Source organism: Trachypithecus francoisi, unplaced genomic scaffold (genome assembly GCF_009764315.1).
Source record: "Trachypithecus francoisi isolate TF-2019V2 unplaced genomic scaffold, Tfra_2.0 Lachesis_group5, whole genome shotgun sequence".
NCBI classification, from domain to species: Eukaryota; Metazoa; Chordata; class Mammalia; order Primates; family Cercopithecidae; genus Trachypithecus; species Trachypithecus francoisi.
Window position 1 is genome coordinate 39,966,616 of NW_022681470.1, and position 21,337 is coordinate 39,987,952.

Sequence of the window (21,337 nt, forward strand, 5' to 3'; positions counted from 1 at the left end):
GTAAAAACGGAAGAAAACATGAAGAGATTATGAACATAATAACAGTAATGTGCCAATGTTGGTTGTTAATGGTAACCAATGTCCCTTCCTAATGTGGGATGCTAGTAATTCCCCTAGTAATAGGGGAAACTGAATGTGCCATGTATGGGAATTCCATTATATTCTCAATCTTCTGTAAATGTATAGCCATGCAAAAAAAATCTGTTTAAGGAAAAAATTACTTGGCTGAAAGATAACACTCCACCCACCCCACCCTCCCCACCGACCCTGCCACCCCTGCTTCCACAGAGTCAGTCTGATGCAGAAAGTCTAAAGACGAATTGTGCAGTTCGGGGTGGTTGGAACCCTGTAAGTATGGATTATACAGCAGATGATGTTGCGAAGAGAAGTGTGTTTCAGAGCTCCCAGCTTCCCCATTCTGGATGTGCTTCCCCCTTTCCCCACCCTGCTCCCCTAATGATAGGGCTAATACATAGCATATTGGGCTAAGTTTGTAGCCCATGTATTGCCTTTCTCCTTCACAGCAGCCAACACTATGAAATAGGAGGGTTCTATTAGCATTACTGTATCCATGAAGAAAATGAGACCTAGAGAAGTTAAGGACCTTGCCCAAGATCCCTTGCCTGTAAGGATGGAACTGGGATTCAAATTCAGACAGCCTGGGCCCCAGAGCCAGTGTGCTTTTAACCTTTGTCATTGGTCTACTTCCCTCCCTCATTCACTTCTCTTCCAGGTATTCAGAGGCTCACACTTTCTTTAAGCAGGATTATTCTTAGGATAAGAATAGTCAAGTTTACTACAACCCATGGTGTCAGATGTACTGTGTAGACTCCATCATGAAATAATAGATGTGGAGGTGAGTGCTTGGAGCAGGGGAAAAGTACCACTCTGTGAATAATGCCTGGTTAAAATTACAGCGTTGGCCCACATCCTACACTCAGATCACCGCAGGGCCTGGATGATACTGAATCCCATCCTATCGTCCATTCTAGCCCTAAAACTAATATTGTTCCTGTTTGGTGTCTTCGAAACAAACCAGCATTGGGGCATTTTCAAGTGGTTTTGATAGTGAGCATTAGTAAACCCACAGGTGTGCCTAAGTGTGAAGCTGAGCATACTTTCCCAACCCTACACTTCAGAAAAGTTGGCTTCCTTTTATTTACAAAATGAGGTGGAATTGGATGTACTAGTCCAAATGAAGAGAAATAGGTTCTCTTTCATGTTTGAAAGAGATGTACATAAGACTCTAAAAGATGTACATAACAATAAGTTATTCAAAATAGCAACTTCTCAAATCCTGCCCTTTTCCATAAATTTTTTTAAACAGTCAGAACGTTCACAATTTAATAAAGACTCTCGGAAAGGCTAGTCAAAGAATAGGCCCATTCAGTAACTTCATAAATATAGGGGGTTAAAAAATGAAATATTCCATGATGATTTCCTGCTGGAAAAGTCAAAGCTAGTTCAGACCACTTGGAGGGAAGACTTCACCTCCGGAACACACTGTTTGTTTTTAAAGTTCCCTAGGAGTGTGGGATGGTGACAATTTTTTTTTTTTAATGGTTATCTGTGTTGCTAATGTTTCCACAATGGACATCCATTGCTCTTGTCATAATAAAAGTAAATGAGAAAAGCTATTATTAAAAGAGAGTTCAGATTGCTGTTTGGACAGGAAATCCCTTACCTGGAAAATCATTGATGTGAGGCTGGGTGCGGTGGCTCACACCTGTAATCCCAGCACTTTGAGGCCAAGGCAGGCGGATCACCTGAGGTCAGGCATTAGAGACCAGCCTGGCCAACATGGCAAAACCCCGTCTCTGCTAAAAACACAAAAATTAGTGGGGCATAGTGGTGCATGCCTGTAATCCCAGCTACTTGGGAGGCTAAGGCTAGAGAATTACTTGAACCTGGGAGGTAGAGGTTGCGGTGAGGCAAGATCATGCCATTGCTCTCCAGCCCGGGCCGACAGAGCAGGACTCCATCTCAAAAAAAAAAAAAAAAAGAAAAGAAAATCATTGATGTGAACGTGGAGAGGAGCCATTCTGCCTGTGACTGACTGACAGGCATTGCAAAGCAGTGCCCTGGTTTTAGGGATAATGTTTCTTCTATGACGCAGCAGGACTCTGGGGAATTCCATCTAACACTGTTGGTGGGTTGAAGATCTGGCAGATGGTTTGGGTAGTCCAGTTCCATGGAATTAACAAATAACTTCAAGTCAATCCAACAAAATAACATACAGCCAAGGCTGGAACACAGATCAATGTCAGGAACAGATACTTATCACTCTAGAAGAGAGAAATGCAGATCAGTCAATGGACTTACAAAAGTAAAGGCTTTTGTTCTGAAGTTTGTGTGCTCAGTTCTTTTCCAGTTTTGCTTTGGAAAGAACAAAAGAAAAAATAGCCTTAGGTTGACATGGGAGGAGATCCACACTGAGTCTAAACTTTCCCTCTCTGTGTAGGAGTATCATAGTTTGAGGGATTAAACACAGGTCCAAAGTAGACCCATGTTAAAGTAAACCAGGGCTGGGCAAACTTTTTCTGTAAAGCGCCAGATAGCAAATAGTAGAGGCTTTTGGGGCTTCATGGTCTTTGTTGGAGCTATTGAATTCTGCCGTTGTAGTAAAAGTAGCCATAGACAATATGTAGAGGAAGACTGTGTTTTAATAAAACTTCCCCCAAACATCTGGCAAGCAGGATTTGGCCTGTATCTATAGTTTTCTGACCTCTGGCCTAAGCCAATCGTAAGTGTCCCATCCCTTTTGCCAGTGATTAGGATACCCAGGCTTAAACCAATCAGCATGAAGCATTTTCCTGGTGATAATTACAGGTTCAGAGATGGCATATGATAGGCTCAGTCAGGAAAGATTTTTGTTTGGAGTTTGAGGGAGAAGGGTCGGATCTCTTCTGTTTACAAAAATAAGGAAGCATCCAACCTTGATTGCTACTGGCACCCAGTCTACAACTATGAGGGGAATAAGCCTTCAGATGAAGTGGACGATGGAAAAGAAAGATAGAACTTGTATTCTGGATGATATTATTGAACTACAGGGTAATTTAACTCTATTTTCCACTCATCCTCAGAATTTTCTGTATGTAAGCCTATAAATCTGCTTATTATAAATGCCACTTTTTTTCCCCGAGACGGGTCTCACTCTGTTGCCCAGGCTGGTGTGCAGTGGCACAATCTCGGCTTACTGCAAGCTCCGCCTCCCAGGTTCATGTCATTCTTCTGCCTCAGCCTCCCAAGTAGCTGGGACTATAGGCGCCCAAGTAGCTGGGACTACAGGCGCCCACCACCACGCCCGGCTAATTTCTTGTATTTTTAGTAGAGATGGGGTTTCACCATGTTAGTCAGGATGATCTCGATCTCCTGACCTTGTGATCCACCTGCCTCGGCCTCCCAAAGTGCTGGGATTACAGGCATGAGCCACCGCACCTGGCTATAAATAACATTTTCAGTTGAGATTTCTGTTACTTGCAGATAAATGTATCCCAACTGATGGAAAGTTTAAAAATAAGTTTATGGCTTTCAAAGTTTGCGAACACTGAAGTGAGTTAGTTACACCTGCTGCTATAAAATTTCCTTCCCATCACAAAAAATGAATGTGAAAAATAGGGAATAAAAACAACTCTGACCCTTTTTAACTGCCTAAATTGGTGAATGTGGGTCTCCCAGGGGACAGGGAAGGTATCTTAGTTTGTTTTGTGCAGTTATAACAGAATACCTGAAGTGGGGTAATTTATAAACAACAGAAATTTATTTCTCACAGTTCTGGGGGCTGGGAAGTTCAAGGTCAAGGTGCTGGCAGGTTTGGTGCCTGATAAGGTCTGGGTCACCACTTCCAAGATGGCGTCTTAAATGCTGCATCCCCCAGAAGGGAGGAACACCTTTCCTCAAATGGTAGAAGAACAAAAGAGCCAAGAAAGAGAACGCACTCCTAAAAGCCCTTTTAAAAAGGGAATTAAACTGACCCTATGGATGGTTTAATACCTAATCACCTCTTATTGTTCATACCTCTTAATACCATTACAACGGCAATTAAATTTCAACATGAGTTTTGGAGGGGAGAAACATTTAAAGTGTAGCAGAAGTTTTGATTAAATGACTCTTAATTTATGGTACTGCGGAATGCCTGGGTGGGTGGACACTTTTCCTGAGATGGGATCAAGAACTTGAATGCAAAGAGGCATTGAAGATTTGAGCTTTCTCTCTGCCTTCCATTAACACCCTTGGTCTATGTGCAAGTCTCTTCCCTTCTTAATCTTCACACTGTAAACATAAGGAATGATTTATAAACATCAGCATAAGCATTATCTATTTTTTTTTTGGAGATGGAGTCTTGCTCTGTCATTCAGGCGGGAGTGTAGTGGCACGATCATGGCTCACTGCAACTTCCATCTTCTGAGTTCGAGAGATTCTCCTGCCTCAGCCTCCCGAGTAGCTGGAACCACAGGCATGTGCACCATGCCAGCTAATTTTTGTATTTTTAGTAGAAACAGGGTTTCACCATGTTGGCCAGGCGGATCTCAAACTCCTGACCTCAGGTGTTCCACCTGCTTAGTCCTCCCAAAGTACTAAAATTACAGGCTGAACCACCGTACCTGGCAGCATTATCTCATTTTGACGTTTACTGGTTCTTACAAAGTTTCTATTATAGTTGTATGCCATTCTTTTATATTAATTTTAGTTGTATGAATGTATGGTTTGGCATTCTTTCAATAAAATAAAAAAATTGAGTTTTAGAATGGTTTGTCTTCCAGCAGGTCAAATCTGAATATGAATAACATTAATTATCTTCCTAACATTCTTTTTTTCTTCTTCTTCTTCTTCTTCTTCTTCTTTTTCTTTTTTTAATGTGGAGTCTCACTCTTTTGCCTAGGCTGGAGTGAAGTGGTGTGATCTCGGCTCACTGCAACCTCCGCCCCCTGGGTTCAAGCTATTCTCCTGCCTCAGCCTCCCAAGTAGCTGGAATTACAGGTGTGTGCCACCACACCCAGCTAATTTTTGTACTTTTAGTAGAGACAGGGTTTCACCATGTTGGCCAGGCTGGTCTCGAACTACTGACCTCAGGTGATCTGCCCACCTCGGCCTCCCAAAGTACTGGGATTACAGGTGTGAGCCACTGCACCTGGCCTTTCCTAACACTCCTAAGGGGTAATTTAATAAGGTATAACTTCTCTCTTCATACTAATGTTTAAAGTTAGATATAGAAAGGTGAGTAATTCAACCTTATAAAATAAGTACAAAGCATGTATCATTTATTCATTCAAAAAGATATTACTGAGGGCCTACTAAGAGGCAGGTACTGTTCCATGCCTTGCCATAATGCAAAGTCCCTGCTATCATGAAACTTATATTCTATAGGGGGAGACAAATAATACGTAATGAATCTTATGTTGGGAGGTGATAAGTAATAAGAAAAAAATGTAAAGCAAAGGAAAGGAATAGAGGCTAAGTAAGCAGGAGCAGGAGGTGGCATGTGATTGTAGGCACCCTCAGGTGGGGATGAGCTTGGAGGTGGAGCTTGCTTCCTTGTCTGGAAAACAGCAGAGGGACCAGAGTGGCTGGAATAGATAGGATGAGGGGAGAGAACTGCAGAGGATGAATTGGAAAGGTAGGGCAGGGCATATCACATATGACCTGACAGGACACAGAATGACTTTGGGTTTTATTCTGAGGAAGATGAGAAAATGGGTACCATTAGAAGAGTCCCCAGCCTACACACTCTCTGACGAGCCCAAATGTCCCCAGCATACCAAAGACAGTAATATTTAAGATCCCTTACTATTCATCAAGCAGATTTACGGTCTTAACAGTTGAGTAGTCATTTATTAGAAAGATCAAAGTGGGGCTGAGTGCAATGGCTCATGCCTGTAATCCCAGCACTTGGGGAGGCCAAGGCATGTGGATTGCTTGAGCACAGGAGTTTGAGACCAGCCTGTGCAACACGGTAAAACCCCATCTCTACAAAAATTAAAAAATTAGCTAGGCTTCATGGTGTGCACCTGTAATGCCAGTTGCCTGGGATACTGAGGTGGGAGTAAACAGAGATCATGCCACTGCACTCCAGCTTAGCTGATAGAATGAGACCCTGTCTCAAGAAAAGAAAAAAGAAAGAAAGATTGAAGTGGTTAATTCATTGTTCTCTTGCAATGAAACTTACTATATTAGGAAAAGCCTTGAAACTGTACCTCATAATCTTATTTTTTCCTTTGGTTCCAACCTTCTTGCCTAGGATTTATCATCCTTTTCCATAGATTATGTAGGGTGGCACTGTATTACTTACCAAGTGTCTTCCACAATGCTGACTCATAGCAGATAATTCAAGAAATTCACTGAAGAAGGAAATAAAAGAATTAGCACAGCAAAATATTTTACTGAGACAAAATATTCTCTGCCTGAACCCAAGAGCCAGAGGTTGCAGTGAGCCTAGATCATGCCATTGCACTCCAGCCTGGGTGACAAGAGCGAAATTCCATCTCAAAAACAAACAAAAAAAAGATTCTCTATCAAAATTATCTCAATAAAATAAATTTGTCAGACTTTAATATAAAGAATTTAATATAAAGAATTTAGCCTACAGTGACCAAAAAGAGACAGGTTACAACCACTTTTTTTCTCTTTCCTGTATCATATTATTTTCTTTAAAAAGATTATATACTTGGCCGGGCGCGGTGGCTCAAGCCTGTAATCCCAGCACTTTGGGAGGCCGAGACGGGCAGATCACGAGGTCAGGAAATCGAGACCATCCTGGCTAACACGGTGAAACCCCGTCTCTACTAAAAAATACAAAAAACTAGCCGGGCAAGGTGGCGGGCACCTGTAGTCCCAGCTACTCGGAGGCTGAGGCAGGAGAATGGCATAAACCCGGGAGGCGGAGCTTGCAGTGAGCTGAGAACCGGCCACTGCACTCCAGCCCGGGCGACAGAGCGAGACTCCGTCTCAAAAAAAAAAAAAAAAAAAAAAAAAGATTATATACTTTTGAAACCTGTGATTGTGATGATTGTTTTTGTAGGTAAATTCCATTTGTAGATGATTATAATACCTAAGTTTTCAAGAATGTACTAGAAAGCACATTTAAACACATTTTTCTGGTACATATTTTACAAACTTTAACCTTTTCATTTTTCACAGGATACCCTTCAAATATAGTGACTTTCCTAGGCAAGTATGAATGCCCTACAATTGTGGAAACAAAAATATGCACAACTTTTCAAATGTCAGTCTCAAGAAGGTAAAACTAAAAGAGCAAAGGACTTACTCCCAAGTTCTAGGCATCTAGTTTACAGGGGTTTATTAATGTAAAAGTGATATTTGGTTGAGCCCAGTGGCTCACACCTGTATTCCCAGCACTTTTGGGAGGCCGAGATGGGCAGGTCACTTGAGCTCTGAAGTTTGAGACTACCCTGGGCAACATAGTGAAACCTCATCTCTACAAAAAAATACAAAAATTGGCCGGGCGCAGTGGCTCAAGCCTGTAATCCCAGCACTTTGGGAGGCCGAGACGGGCGGATCACGAGGTCAGGAGATCGAGACCATCCTGGCTAACACGGTGAAACCCCGTCTCTACTAAAAATACAAAAACTAGCCGGGCGAGGTGGCGGGCGCCTGTAGTCCCAGCTACTCGGGAGGCTGAGGCAGGAGAATGGCGTAAACCTGGGAGACGGAGCTTGCAGTGAGCTGAGATCCGGCCACTGCACTCCAGTCCGGGCGACAGAGCGAGACTCCGCCTCAAAAAAAAAAAAAAAATACAAAAATTAGTTGGGTGTGGTGGTGCACACCTGTAGTTCCAGCTGTCTGGGAGGCTGAGGTAGGAGAATCACCTAAAACCAGAAGGCTGAGACTACAGGGAGCTGTGATCATGCCACTGCACTCCAGCCTGGATGACAGAGTGAGACCCTATTTAAAACAAAAAACAGAAAAACCCTGTAATATATGCTAATGAAAATTCAGGGTCATAAAATTTTATGTAACACGTAAGATAATTTCACAAGAACTTGGGGGAGAAACTATGGTACTGCTGACAACAAGAAGCAGCATTTTGTTACAAGCAATCACTGTGAAGGAGGGACTTAGTGTGATGTCCATTTATGAAAGGGGTTCCAGAGAAGGCCTTGTACCTGTACTGACCAATACAGTAGTCACTGGCCACAAGTGGCTATTAAAGTTAAAATTTAATTAATTAAAAATTCAGCTCCTGACTCACATTACACATGTGGCTGGTGGCTACCCTACTAGGGAGCAAAAATATAGAACATTTGCATCATTGCAGAAGTTTTCACTAGATAGAGCTGCCTGAGATTCTGTCTAACTCCCCTATACAGATAGGGAGTTAGGCTGATAGAATCTCTCAAAAAGTTGGGCAAGCAATTTACTCTGGAAAAGGAAGCATGGTTTTCTGGAGACAGGATCACACTAGAATGGCTCTTTGGGAGCATAAATAAATTTAAAGATAAGATAGAACAATAGTCATTTGTTTAGACATTCAAAAAAGTTAGTAAGATTCCACACCAGAAATTATTTAAAAATTTAGGTACCCCAGAACTAGAGATAATATTTTGCTATAGATACAGAACTGCTTAGAGAGAAAGCGCAGTTTTTTTTGGATGGAGGAAAATGTGCTGGAAGAAATATCCCCCAAAGATTGGTATAGTAAGCAATATTTTCTACAATGATTGCAAATTACCTGGAACACGTAATACATGGTTTAATCTTCCAGATGGTATTTCACTGAAGTTGATGCTGAATATGAAATCAGTGTAGAGAAAAAGAAACCTTTTAGAAAAGCTCATAAGAACTGGAGTAAGCAGAAAGGTGAAATATGAAATTCAATGAAAAGTGGTATTATTATATTGAAAACAATCCAAATTAGAATTATTAAATGATGGGATCTGAATTATCAGCTTCTTACCAAGAAGTCATGTAGACTGATCCTTTGGTTTTCATTTGCTGCTGATGACTGAGGAGGAGGGCCATGGCAAGCTCAGCAGACACTTTAGTGCAAATTAGAAAATGTGATGCCTCCAGGCAGAAAGCTAGCAAAAAGATGCTTCTCTGGGTTCCTCAAAAAACTAAAAACAGAGCTACCATATGACCCAGCAATCCCACTGTGAGATATATACCCCGAAATAAAGGGAATCAGTGTATCAAAGAAATATCTGCACTCCCATGTTTTTTGCAGCACTGTTCACAAGAGCTAATATTTGGAAGCAAACTAAGTGTTCACCAACAGATGAATGGATGAAGAAAAATGTGACACATATACACAATGGAGGACTATTCAGCCATAAAAAATGAATGAGATCCTGTCATCTACAACAACATGGATGAAACTGAAGGTCATATGTTAAATGAAGTAAGCCAGGCACACAAAGGCAAACTTTGCACATTCTCACTTATTTGTGGGAGCTAAAAATCAAAACAATTAAACTCATGGAGATAGGGAGTGGAAGACTGGTTACCAGAGGCTGGGAAGGGTAGCAGGAGGTGGAGGAAAAGCGGGGATGTCTAATGCGTACAAAACAACAACAACAACAACAACAAAAACCTGTGGCAGGACGTGGTGCCTCATGCCTGTAATTCCAGGACTTTGGGAGGGTGAGGCAGGCGAATCATGAGGTCAAGAGATCGAGACCATCCTGGCCAACATGGTGAAACCCCATCTCTACTAAAAATACAAAAAATTAGCCTGGCATGATGACACATGCCTGTAGTCCCAGCTACTTGGGAGGCTGAGGCAGGAGAATCACTTGAACCCAGGAGGCAGAAGTTGCAGTGAGCTGAGATCATACCACTGCACTCCAGCCTGGTGACAGAGTGAGACTCTGTCTCAAAAAGGAATAACAATAAATTTTAAAAAATAAAAATAACTAAAAGAGTAACTGAATTGTTTGTAACCCAAAGGATAAATGCTTAAGGGGATGGATACCTCATTTTCCACGACATGATTATTACTCATTGCATACCTATATCAGGGTATCTCATATACCTCATAAATATATATACCTAGTATGGACCCACAAAAATAAAAAATTAAATTAAGAGAGCCTCTCTAAACAGAGCAATTAGAGAAAAGTTTTCCTTCCTCTAGATGCATGCAGGCCTGTGCCAGGGTGCATGGCATGGCAAGGGAAACTCTGTGTTGAATTTCAGCGCTCTGCCAATCCCACCCTCTGAACTGTCCTGTGCCAGGTGCCAGCACTGGGCTTAATCATACTCGGTGACCTGTCTGGAACCACTCCAGCCCCATCAGAAAGAGTTATGCCCCAGTATACAAGCTGTAGTGTATTCAAATGTAAGAAATTTTTACAATCTGATCTTTCTTTATCAAGACACATGGGAAAGCTTAGAAACTTCCAAAGTGACCAAAATCGTCACCAGGGCAGGCTACTAGAAGAGTCTAAAAGTAGGATTTTTCAGTCAGAAAGGCAAAGAAACACATAGATGAAGTTTACAAAACCTTAAGAGATTGGAAAAAAGGATTAGCAAATCCTAAAGCACTAGAACCAGTAACAATTGTGAGGTCCTTGTATTAATAATATAAGTTGATTTTATTTATCAGACCAACAACACCTAGAAAATATATTTTAAAAATATTTTAAAAAGTTGGTTAAATTTGTGGATGATAATTCCATAGCATGCGAATTAGAAAATATGAGGATCTTGGCCGGGCGCGGTGGCTCAAGCCTGTAATCCCAGCACTTTGGGAGGCCGAGATGGGCGGATCACAAGGTCAGGAGATCAAGACCATCCTGGCTAACACGGTGAAACCCTGTCTCTACTAAAAATACAAAAAACTAGCTGGGCGAGGTGGCGGGAGCCTGTAGTCCCAGCTACTCAGGAGGCTGAGGCAGGAGAATGGCGTAAACCCAGGAGGCGGAGCTTGCAGTGAGCCGAGATCTGGCCACTGCACTCCAGCCTGGGCGACAGAGCGAGACTCCGTCTCAAAAAAAAAAAAAAAAAGAAAGAAAATATGAGGATCTTTTAGACTGTTTTCCTAAACATTGAAGTTGGTGTAATGAGAGCAGCCCATTCCCAAAACATCCACTGGTGCTTCTGTCAGATACAGCTTGGTTCGGTGTGAGGGCACATTGGTCTGAATTAACATGGCATTCTCTGTTATCACTCTTTCAGCTCTGTCTGTATTTCAGAGGAAGCATCAACAATGTGGTTGACTGATTAGACAAGATCTGGTTCTAAGAGGAAGTTCATTAAAATAATATTTATTAAAATAAATGTATTTATCAAGTTAATAAAATTTCTTCAGAAATTTCCAACAAGAAAGATTAGCGCACAGATAACAATGAGACAGTTTCTTCTAAGATGGGTTTTACATCAGGCCTTGAAGGATCCAAAGATTTAGAATTGCCGCCCCCCAGCCCCACCCCTTTTAAAAGGTAATAGGCTGGGTGCCGTGGCTCACAACTGTAATCCCAGGACTTTGGGAGGCCAAGGTGGGCAGATCACGAGGTCCAGAGATTGAGACCATCCTGGTGAAACCTCATCTCTACTAAAAATATAAAAAATTAGCTGGGTGCACACACCTGTAGTCTCAGCTACTTGGGAGGCTGAGGCAGGAGAATCACTTGAACCCGGGAGGCAGAGGTTGCAGTGAGCCGAGATCATGCCACTGCACTCCAGCCTGGGTGACAGAGCAAGACTCTGACTCAAAAAAAAGATAATATAGAGTACAAGATTAAAACCTAAAACCCAAATCAACTGGCTAGGCGCAGTGGCTCACACCTGTAATCCCAGCACTCTGGGAGGCCAAGGCAGGTAGATCACAAGGTCAGGAAATAGAGACCATCCTGGCTAAGACAGTGAAACCCCGTCTCTACTAAAAATACAAAACATTAGCCGGATGTGGTGGCGGGCGCCTGTAGTCCCAGCTACTCAGGAGGTCGAGGCAGGAGAATAGCGTGAACCCAGGATGGGGAGCTTGCAGTGAGCTGAGATCGGCCACTGCTCTCCAGCCTGGGTGACAGAGCAAGACTTCTTCTCAAAACAACAACAACAACAACAACAGCAGCAACAACAACAAATCAACCAAAGCCCCCAAAATCTTACTTAAAAGGAGATTTTCTACCTAGAGCTCAAGTAATACATATCCATGTGTGTGTAGAATTTTTAGCTTAAGTGTAATCCACTGTAAACCAAAAAGTATCTGAAACAAATCTCAATCAATTTAGAAGTTTAGAAGCCAAAGTTAAGGACATCTTGCACCTGGAAGACAGACCTATACCTTTCTCCAAAGATGATTTTGAGAGCTTCAATACTTAAAGGGAAAGGGCCGATAATTGGAAAGGAGGAAGGAATGTTTTGAAGGTGTGTATAGATAAGAGGCAAAGGGTTGCATTCTTTTGAGTCTTCGATTAGCCATTCACATATAAGGGTGGGTAAAGGAATAGTTGCTTATGTATCCCTTTAGCTCAGTGAATCTGCATTTTTACATAAGATAAAATACAGAGCAGAGGAAGTGATCAGATACGCATTTGTCTCAAGTGAGTAGAGGGATGACTTTAAGTTCTGTCCTTTGTCCTGTACCGGTGAAGACAAACTCTCAGTTTACCTTATCAGGGTGAAATGCAACAGAACTTGATCTTGGGACCCACAAGGAATTTCCTAGTGGGCAAATTTTGAGAGAGGTATGTAGCTTTTTTATCTTTGTAACTATCTTCTTTAGAAACAAAATGGGAGGCAGGTTTGTATAATGCAGTTCCCAGCTTGACTCTTCCCTTTGGCTTAGTGATTTGGGGGTGTCATGATTTATTTTCCTTTCACACCATTTTATGGTTACCTGAGGCACATAGATGTATTCAATTCCATGTAAACAATTATGTGGCAAAACCACATAGCCATATTCTGCTTAAGCTGAAAGTTTCTAAGTTAATTATAAGGGTTGTATTAACAGAGGACCCTGAAGAAAGAGAATAGCAAAGGCATTAGTTAATTTGATAAAGCAATGACGATTAAACCTTGTTTTTCTTTGTATTCATACAATAAAAAACAGAGCACTGAAATAGTTGTCCAAATAATTCAGGCCTAAAATAAATTCGCCTAAAATAGCCAGGTGGTTAAGGCAAATGTGTCATTTTGGTTTAAGTTGTCTGAATCACTGAATTAATTTTCCTACTTAATCTAAATAAACATATTGAGGCTATGAGAAATGTTTAGGTTAGTGAAGAAGGTCTCTAGATTTTTCTGTGATTATTTGTAGCTCTCTCCATCATTGGAGTGCAGTGGAATAACCAATCTGCAGGTTTCCTGCAAAAGAAACACCCAGGAATGTTTGGGGATTTCTGTATAACCCAGCCCCAGAAAAGTTGAGTTCGGGATATAGCTACTAAATTCTTGAGCTCTTGCACACAGCTCAGACTATTTCTACTATGCCGAAAATAACTTCCAATTGCTCTAAGGCATTCAAGAACTGAGTTACTTAATAATGTACTCTTATATCTAGATTAAGGTATCAGACCAACAGAAAATGATGCAAGACCTGACTGGATGACATAAAAGGATGTTGCATAAGAATCGAAGTCGTCGTACACTGAAGAATAACAAAAGGTAATATGACAAAAAAAAGTACCCCTAATAGCCAAACCTTGTTTATTGCTTATCTGCTGCAGAGGGGTGACTGTGGAACATACAGTATATGTCATAAGGAATAGGCATGTCATATTTTATTAAAAATCCAATTCAATTTTTTTAAAATTATAGAGTATATTTGTTCAGTGAGTGGCTTAATTTGCTTTTATATTGTAGTTGAATAATAATTCTAGGGAGAGGTATTGGTGTGGATTTGCATGGGAGCCTGGGTAACCTGAAGATGAGGATAATAATAACACCTGCTTCATGGGATGGTGGTGAACAGTGAACTCCACAATCCCTATAAAGGCTCTCATCACTGAGCTGGGCATATGCAGAATATTCACTACAGTTTGGCTGTTAGTATTGTAATTGTCAAGATTATTATGAGACATTGAAAATACACCCAAAGTTTGCCATTTAAAGGCAGAGGACAGGTCTCTAAATGCTATAGAGTTTTTCAGACTTTGTAATTTAAATTATTAAAGGTGGAAAAAAATTCAGATTTAAATTTAGAAAGACATTTAGAAACATTATTTCCTGAACTCATTTCTTCCTTACAAAGGCAAAAGTAGGATCTCCAATCTAAGGGTAGCCACCTCTCATTTCTAGCTTATCTTGTCAAGTCTGCATGTGATACAGCCCTGGCCGCCACCACTGTAATGGAGACAAGAATTTTCACTGCAGTGGTCTCCTTTGCCTCTCTCATTCAAATCTGAATATCTATGGGCCAAGCATAAGCATGGTTGAGGAATCATAGGCAATGTTTCATCTACTAATCAACATTTCACAGGTGCATCGATGACCAAATTTCAGTTTAAGGGAACACAACAACTGACACAGCCTTGAAATCTACCAATTGCCCCCTTTCAGAGAATCTTATGTCCTGTTTTGTTTCGATTTTTTTGTCTATTTTGCTTTCCTCAGCTTATGCCCCTCTTCTCTGTGCTCCTTCTCAATTTTTTTTTTTTTTTTTTTGAGACGAAGTCTCGCTTTGTTGCCCAGGTTGGCGTGTAGTGGCGTGATCTCGGCTCACTGCAACCTTTGCCTCCAGGTTCAAGCGATTCTCCTGCCTCAGCCTCCCAGGTAGCTGGGATTACAGGTGCATGCCACCAGGCCTGGGTTTTTTTTTTTTTTTTTGTATTTTTAGTAGAGACGGAGTTTCACCATGTTGGCCAGGCTGGTCTTGAACTCCTGATCTCAACTGATCCGCCCGCCTCGGCCTCCCAAAGTGCTGGGATTACAATCGTGAGCCACCACGTCCGGCCTCATTTTTTTGTATTGTTTAACAATTAATTGATTTGAATATTTCGGTCTATAATAGCTACACCAAAAAAGAAGTAAATGAAGTTCTTCTTCGTGTGTTGATTTCCCACCACATCTCTGGCCCAGATGTACCACCAGCCAACCACAGAAAAACGATCATGTCCCTTTAATAAATAAACGGCATTATTTCAGTTCTGCTCTGGCCTCTACCGCTCCCTGAAAACTAGCTGTGGGCACACCACATATGTTTCTGCATAAAATGGAAGCTTGCCACTTCAGCCAGGGTTTTGCTTCAGAGAACATTGTTTTCTGGAGTCCGGCCAGCCTCAGAGAATTTACCCAGACGATCCAGGAAACACTGAACCATTTCCATTTATGGACATTTTCCTTTACCAATTAAGAACAAAGGGGAGTTTAAAAAATTTTCTTTTCTGATTGCTATATTTTACATTTAAAATTGTAATGTGAATGCTGACATAATTAGAACTATCTGGGGAGATTGTTTAAAGGGCAGGGAACTGGGACCAACAGCCCTGTCCATGGCTGGCATGTTAACAGCCAGTACTTCAGTTTTTATCATAAGTGAGTTTGAAAGCGGATGACATGCCAGACATTCCTTCTGAAAGTAAACTAAGGTAATGATGGGACTGAAGGGAAAAATCAACATGTTACTTATAATTCTACTTTGGGGGTTGGGTGGAGGGATGACCATTCTGTGAAATGATTTATACAGCACTGTAGAAACAAAAGTCCCCTGGGCGATGACTGAGCTGCAAAAGCAACAATGAACAAAGGGGACTTCCAGGGCCTCAGCCTTCCTGGCCACACCCTGTGGGAATGCCCCAGTCCTTTTCGGCTCTGTGGTTGGAGAACCTCTACTTAGAGCATTATCCTCACCAACACCAGGAGTTACACTATAAATGGACAAATTTGGGGAGGATCAGATGCAAATTCAAGCGCTCACTTTCTAGAACAAAAGTCTGAGATGGGTTTAAAATTCATGCCCCTATGCAAACATTTCAAAAAGCATCTTTTACTTTTTGTAAATTGTCAAAACAGACAGGTTTCCAGAAGAGGGGTCCTCCTGCAATGCTTGGGTGGTGTCTCTGCCCAAAGGTCTGAGCTGGCAACTTAGCGCTGATCCAAACCAGCAGAGATGTCAGGCCTGGTTTTGTCACACAACTTACGCAAACGCTGGTATGTTTCCGGTTGTTGCTTTGAGTTTGCACATTTGAATTAAAGTATCTGAATTATGAAATTTTTTTTGAGATTTTCTCTTTTTAATATCAGTTTATTGAGATATTTTGTATACAATCCAATTTTTTTTTTTTTTTTGAGACAGAGTCTTGCTCTGTCTCCTGGGCTGGAGTGCAGTGGCCAGTTCTCAGCTCACTGCAAGCTCCGCCTCCCGGGTTTATGCCATTCTCCTGCCTCAGCCTCCTGAGTAGCTGGGACTACAGGCGCCCGCCACCTCGCCCGGCTAGTTTTTTTTTTTTTTTTGTATTTTTTTACTAGAGACGGGGTTTCACCGTGTTAGCCAGGATGGTCTCAATCTCCTGACCTCATGATCTGCCCGTCTCGGCCTCCCAAAGTGCTGGGATTACAGGCTTGAGCCACCGCGCCCGGCCTGTATACAATCCAATTTTAAGTGTACAATCGAGTTTGTTTTTTTGTTTTTTTTTTTGAGACGGAGTCTCACTCTGTCACCCAGGCTGGAGTGCAGTGGCATGATCTCAGCTCACTGCAATCTCCGTCCACTGTGTTCACTGCATTCTCCTGCCTCGGCCTCCCGAGTAGCTGGGACTACAGGCGGTTGCCACCGTGGCCAGCTAATTTTTTTGTATATTTTTAGTAGAGACGGGGTTTTGCCATGTTAGCCAGGTTGGTCTCCATCTCCTGACCCTGTGATCCACGTGCCTCAGCCTCCCAAAGTGTTGGGATTCGCACCTGACCTTTTCATTTCTTTGGTTTTTTTTTTGAGACAGAGTTCCTCTCTGTCACCCAGGCTAGAATACAGTGGCATGATCTCGGCTCACTGCGACCTCTGCCTCCTGGATTCAAACGATTCTCCTGCCTCAGCCTCCCAAGCAGCAGGGATTACAGGTGTGCACCACCAGGCCCGGCTAATTTTTGTAATTTTAGTAGAGACGGGGTTTTACCATGTTGGCCAGGCTGATCTCAAACCCCTAACCTCAGGTGATCCGCTCGCCTCAGCCTCCCAAAGTGCTGGATTACAGGTGTGAGCCACTGAGCCAGGCCAGCAATTGATTACTTTTGACCACAATAATATTTTAGAATATTTCTTTCATCCTCCAGAAGTATCCTCATGGCCCATTGCAGTCAGTCCCTGTCCCTGACAACCAGTGATCTGCTTTCTTGCTTTGTAGCTTTACCTTTTCTAGAATTCCATTTAAATGGAATCACATCAGATCTGGGCTTTTGTGCCTGGCTTGTTTTAGCACAATGCTTTGAGATTCACCCATGCTGTGTATGTATCAGTAGTTTATTCCTTTTTATTACTGAGTAGTATTAAGTTGACTTTTGTCTGGATTTGAAAAAATACATATTTATTTGGGTCATATGGAAAAGCAAATAGATTTTTGTTTTTACTTTTTTGAAAAGCCATGTGTTAATTAAAGGTAATCCTAAGAATACATTTAAATCTTTTTTTTTTTTTTGAGACGGAGTCTCGCTCTGCCGCCCAGGCTGGAGTGCAGTGGCCGGATCTCGGCTCACTGCAAGCTCCGCCTCCCGGGTTCACGCCATTCTCCTGCCTCAGCCTCCCGAGTAGCTGGGACTACAGGCGCCCGCCACGTCGCCCGGCTAGTTTTTTGTATTTTTAGTAGAGACGGGTTTTCACCGTGTTAGCCAGGATGGTCTCGATCTCCTGACCTCGTGATCCGCCCATCTCGGCCTCCCAAAGTGCTGGGATTACAGGCTTGAGCCACCGCGCCCGGCCTACATTTAAATCTTTACCTTTACCTTTTCCTTGAAATGTAAGATCCCAACCTGTCTGAAAGTGATGTTTTAAATTGACATTTTTTTTTCCGAGACAGAGTCTTGCTCTGTTTCACAAATTTTTTTTTTTTTTTTGAGACGGAGTCTCGCTCTGTCGCCCAGGCTGGAGTGCAGTGGCCGGATCTCAGCTCACTGCAAGCTCCGCCTCCCAGGTTTACGCCATTCTCCTGCCTCAGCCTCCCGAGTAGCTGGGACTACAGGCGCCCGCCACCTCGCCCGGCTAGTTTTTTGTATTTTTTAGTAGAGACGAGGTTTCACCGTGTTCGCCAGGATGGTCTCGATCTCCTGACCTCGTGATCCACCCGTCTCGGCCTCTCAAAGTGCTGGGATTACAGGCTTGAGCCACCGTGCCCGGCCTGTTTCACAAATTTTAAAACAGGCTAGGCACTGTGACTCAGGCCTGTAATCCCAGCATTTTGGGAGGCTGAGGCGGGTGAATCATTTGAGGTCAGGGGTCCAAGACCAGCCTGGCCAACATGTTGAAACCCCGTCTCTATTAAAAAACACAAAAATGAGCCATGTGTGGTGGCACCTGCCAGCAATCCCAGCTGCTCAGAAGGCTTAGGCAGGAGAATCCCTTGAACCCGGGAGGTGGAGGTTGCAGCGAGCTAAGACTGTGCCACTACACTTCAGCCTGGGTGACAGAGTGAGACTGTCTCAAAAAAAAAAAAAAAAAAGGAAACATTCGGTAAGAAAATCTGTATGTGAAGGAAATTTCCAGATATGCAGCAAAAATATGAATTCATTAATAGCATCCAAGTAAATATTGGTAATCTGGGCATGAACCTGGATTAGGCCAAGAGTTCCACAAAATTTTCAAATAATGATTCAATAATTAATTAGTAGATGGGTTGAAGCAAAAACTTCATCTTTCTCATGTGGTATTTGTTAGTAATTATAACAACAGAAAAATGATTAGTGCTTACTCAGTGATAATAATAATTTTAAAACAAGAATTATTATTCTTATTATGGCTATATCTGTATAGTACATATTATGTGCCTGGTGCTGTTCTGAGCCCTAGATAATTCATTAACTCTAATAACCCTCCTAGGTAAGTGTTTTATTATTATCTCCATTTTATAGATTAAGAAACTAAGGATCACAGAAAGCAAAGTAACTGCCCTGATGAATAGAAGCTACAATTTGGCCCTAGGAACCTGCCCAAGCATTAACTTTTGGCCACTAGAACACTCTTAACCCCAGTAATGCACCAGAGAAGAATTCTCAGATTGGTAAAAGGGATTGATATTGTCCCTGAGCAAGGTAAGGGATGAGGCCAGAGCAAGGGTGTCAAGCCTGAGCCAGACAGTTGTTTGCATGTGTGGAGAAGCCCAGAATAAGGCAATGTGAAGAGGTGGGAACTGAGAAAAGTTAGGGAGTGCCTGCCTTAAAGCGTTTACATTTTAAAAATATGTTTTAAATCCTGCACTGTTCACATAAAAGAGGCTGCTGGTGGGTCTGGTGGCCAGGGGCCTGCTGTCCATTTGCTACCCCTGGTCCAGATGACCTCTGGGAGTCCTTCCAGAACTAACATCTTGGGAAAAATTGGAAATATTTGTTCAGAGTCCTTTGTGACTTGAATTTATCCATGTAGGCCAATAGTCTACAATCTGGCCAGGTTGTAATAGTCATTGATAAATAACCTTTGATTGCATGTTGAATTCATTCAGTGATGTGAATTTGTCTTTTTTTATGGTACTTTTTAAGCTGACCTAACAAAGAGCTAATGGATTGTGGAGTCATATTGCCTGATTTTAAACCTTGGCTTTGCAACTTACTAGCAGTGTGATTTTGAGCATATTACCTGACTTTCGCATGCCTGTGTTTTCTTGTCTGTAAAATGGGGAAATTAATAGTACACCTAATTCATAAAGTTGTTTTAAAGATTAAAATGTTAATGTGATAAGGATTTACAACAGCGACTGACAAACAGTAAGCATTACTTATGTGTTTGTATTGCTATTATCACTGTCCCAAAATGATGCTAGATGAACACATCTGTTCCAACTTTTAATATATAATAAACTATATCAATCTGTACTAAAATGAAATCTTCCTTCAAGACTTTATTTTGTAGGGCCCTGTCCCTTGTTCCTGCAGGACTGTGGTGAACTGCACAACATGGATGGGACTCAGGGAGAGGACCTCAGCCTTCACAAGGCACCAGCGACTAGAAGGGAAAATTCTAAAGACTTGGTCTCTGTGGACTGAAACCTTAGCTGTAGCTGGAGACTCTGAGTTTTGAGAGAGAAGGATATTTGTGTAATTTGTTTGAATTCTGGGCAGAGTAGAAGCGAATCAAGCCTTGCATGAGAAAGTTGGAATTTCTTTTCTGTTCCTCAGGTTTTGTTGCTGGAGATTTTAGATTAGGTGTCAGCCATTTTGCAGCAACCTGTCTTACCCCTACCATTCTTGGGTTCTGTATTCAGACCCCAGTTATTCCTAACACCCAGTTCATGCTCCACATTCTGTACAAAGCCATTCTTAGCTATCCCAGTCAGCCCACATTGGTCTCCATGACATGCATGAACTGAAGTTCTTAGAACCTTTGACACTTATGTCTGCCCTGGATGATTTGTTTGTTATCTTATGTTGTCATTCACAGAACAATCTAAGAATATTCATACATTTAGTCAGCAAATAGCTATTTATTGGGGGCCTTTGTAGGCCTCGATGTTGGGAAGAAGGGTTGGTTGTTTTGGACAGATTGTGTATTTATAAAGCTCTAGCAATTTTTAAATCTCTAGGAGGAACCAAAGCCTTCTTGACAGCCACCTCTCTGAATTATTGTCACTAGCCTCCTTAGGAGAAGGGACAATATAGTTTATACCAAGATTTGCAGTTGTCTAGATATTACTCACCTCACCTAGCACAGTGGATACCATTCAAAGTTGGTCTCAACAAATATTTTCTCTAGTGCCCAAGGAGAATAGCTGAGAAATACACTCTAAGATAAAAGAGTTTGGTATCTAGATCCTCTTTCTTATTCATTTCAACCCAATATTTATTAAGCACCAACTGCAAGCTAGATACTGTACTAGTTAGGAGTATAAAGTGGGCCAGGGACGGTGTTTATGCCTGTAATCCCAGCACTTGGGGAGGCCAAGGCAGGACGATTACTTGAGGCCAGGAATTCAAGGTCAGTCTGCCTAACACAGCAAGACCTCGTCTCTACAAAAAATTCAAAAATTAGCTGGATGTGGTGGCATTTGCCTGGAGCCCTAGCTACTCAAGAGGCTGAGGCAGGAGGATTGCTTGAGCCCAGGGATTCGAGGCTGCAGTGCGCTATGATGGTGCCATTGAAAACAAAAACAAAAACAAGCAAAAAAAAAAACAAACAAAAAGAAAACGATACTCAGTCTTTATAGGGAGGTTGGCCAGTCAACAGGTTACTTTATGAGTTGCTAACCATGGTGAGCAGGAAGTTATGTGGACCAGGAGAGAGAGGAACCCTTGGTTCAGC

The 21,337-nt window shown here is 42.0% G+C and overlaps 1 long non-coding RNA gene across 1 annotated transcript; it reads left to right on the top strand.

Annotated features, from left to right (window-relative positions):
- The first annotated feature begins 4,469 nt into the window (after positions 1-4,469).
- Positions 4,470-20,115, top strand: LOC117074461. The gene is made up of 3 exons (XR_004433589.1): positions 4,470-4,705; positions 18,123-18,132; positions 20,106-20,115. It is a non-coding gene; the product is annotated as an uncharacterized LOC117074461 (long non-coding RNA).
- The last annotated feature ends 1,222 nt before the right edge of the window (positions 20,116-21,337 follow it).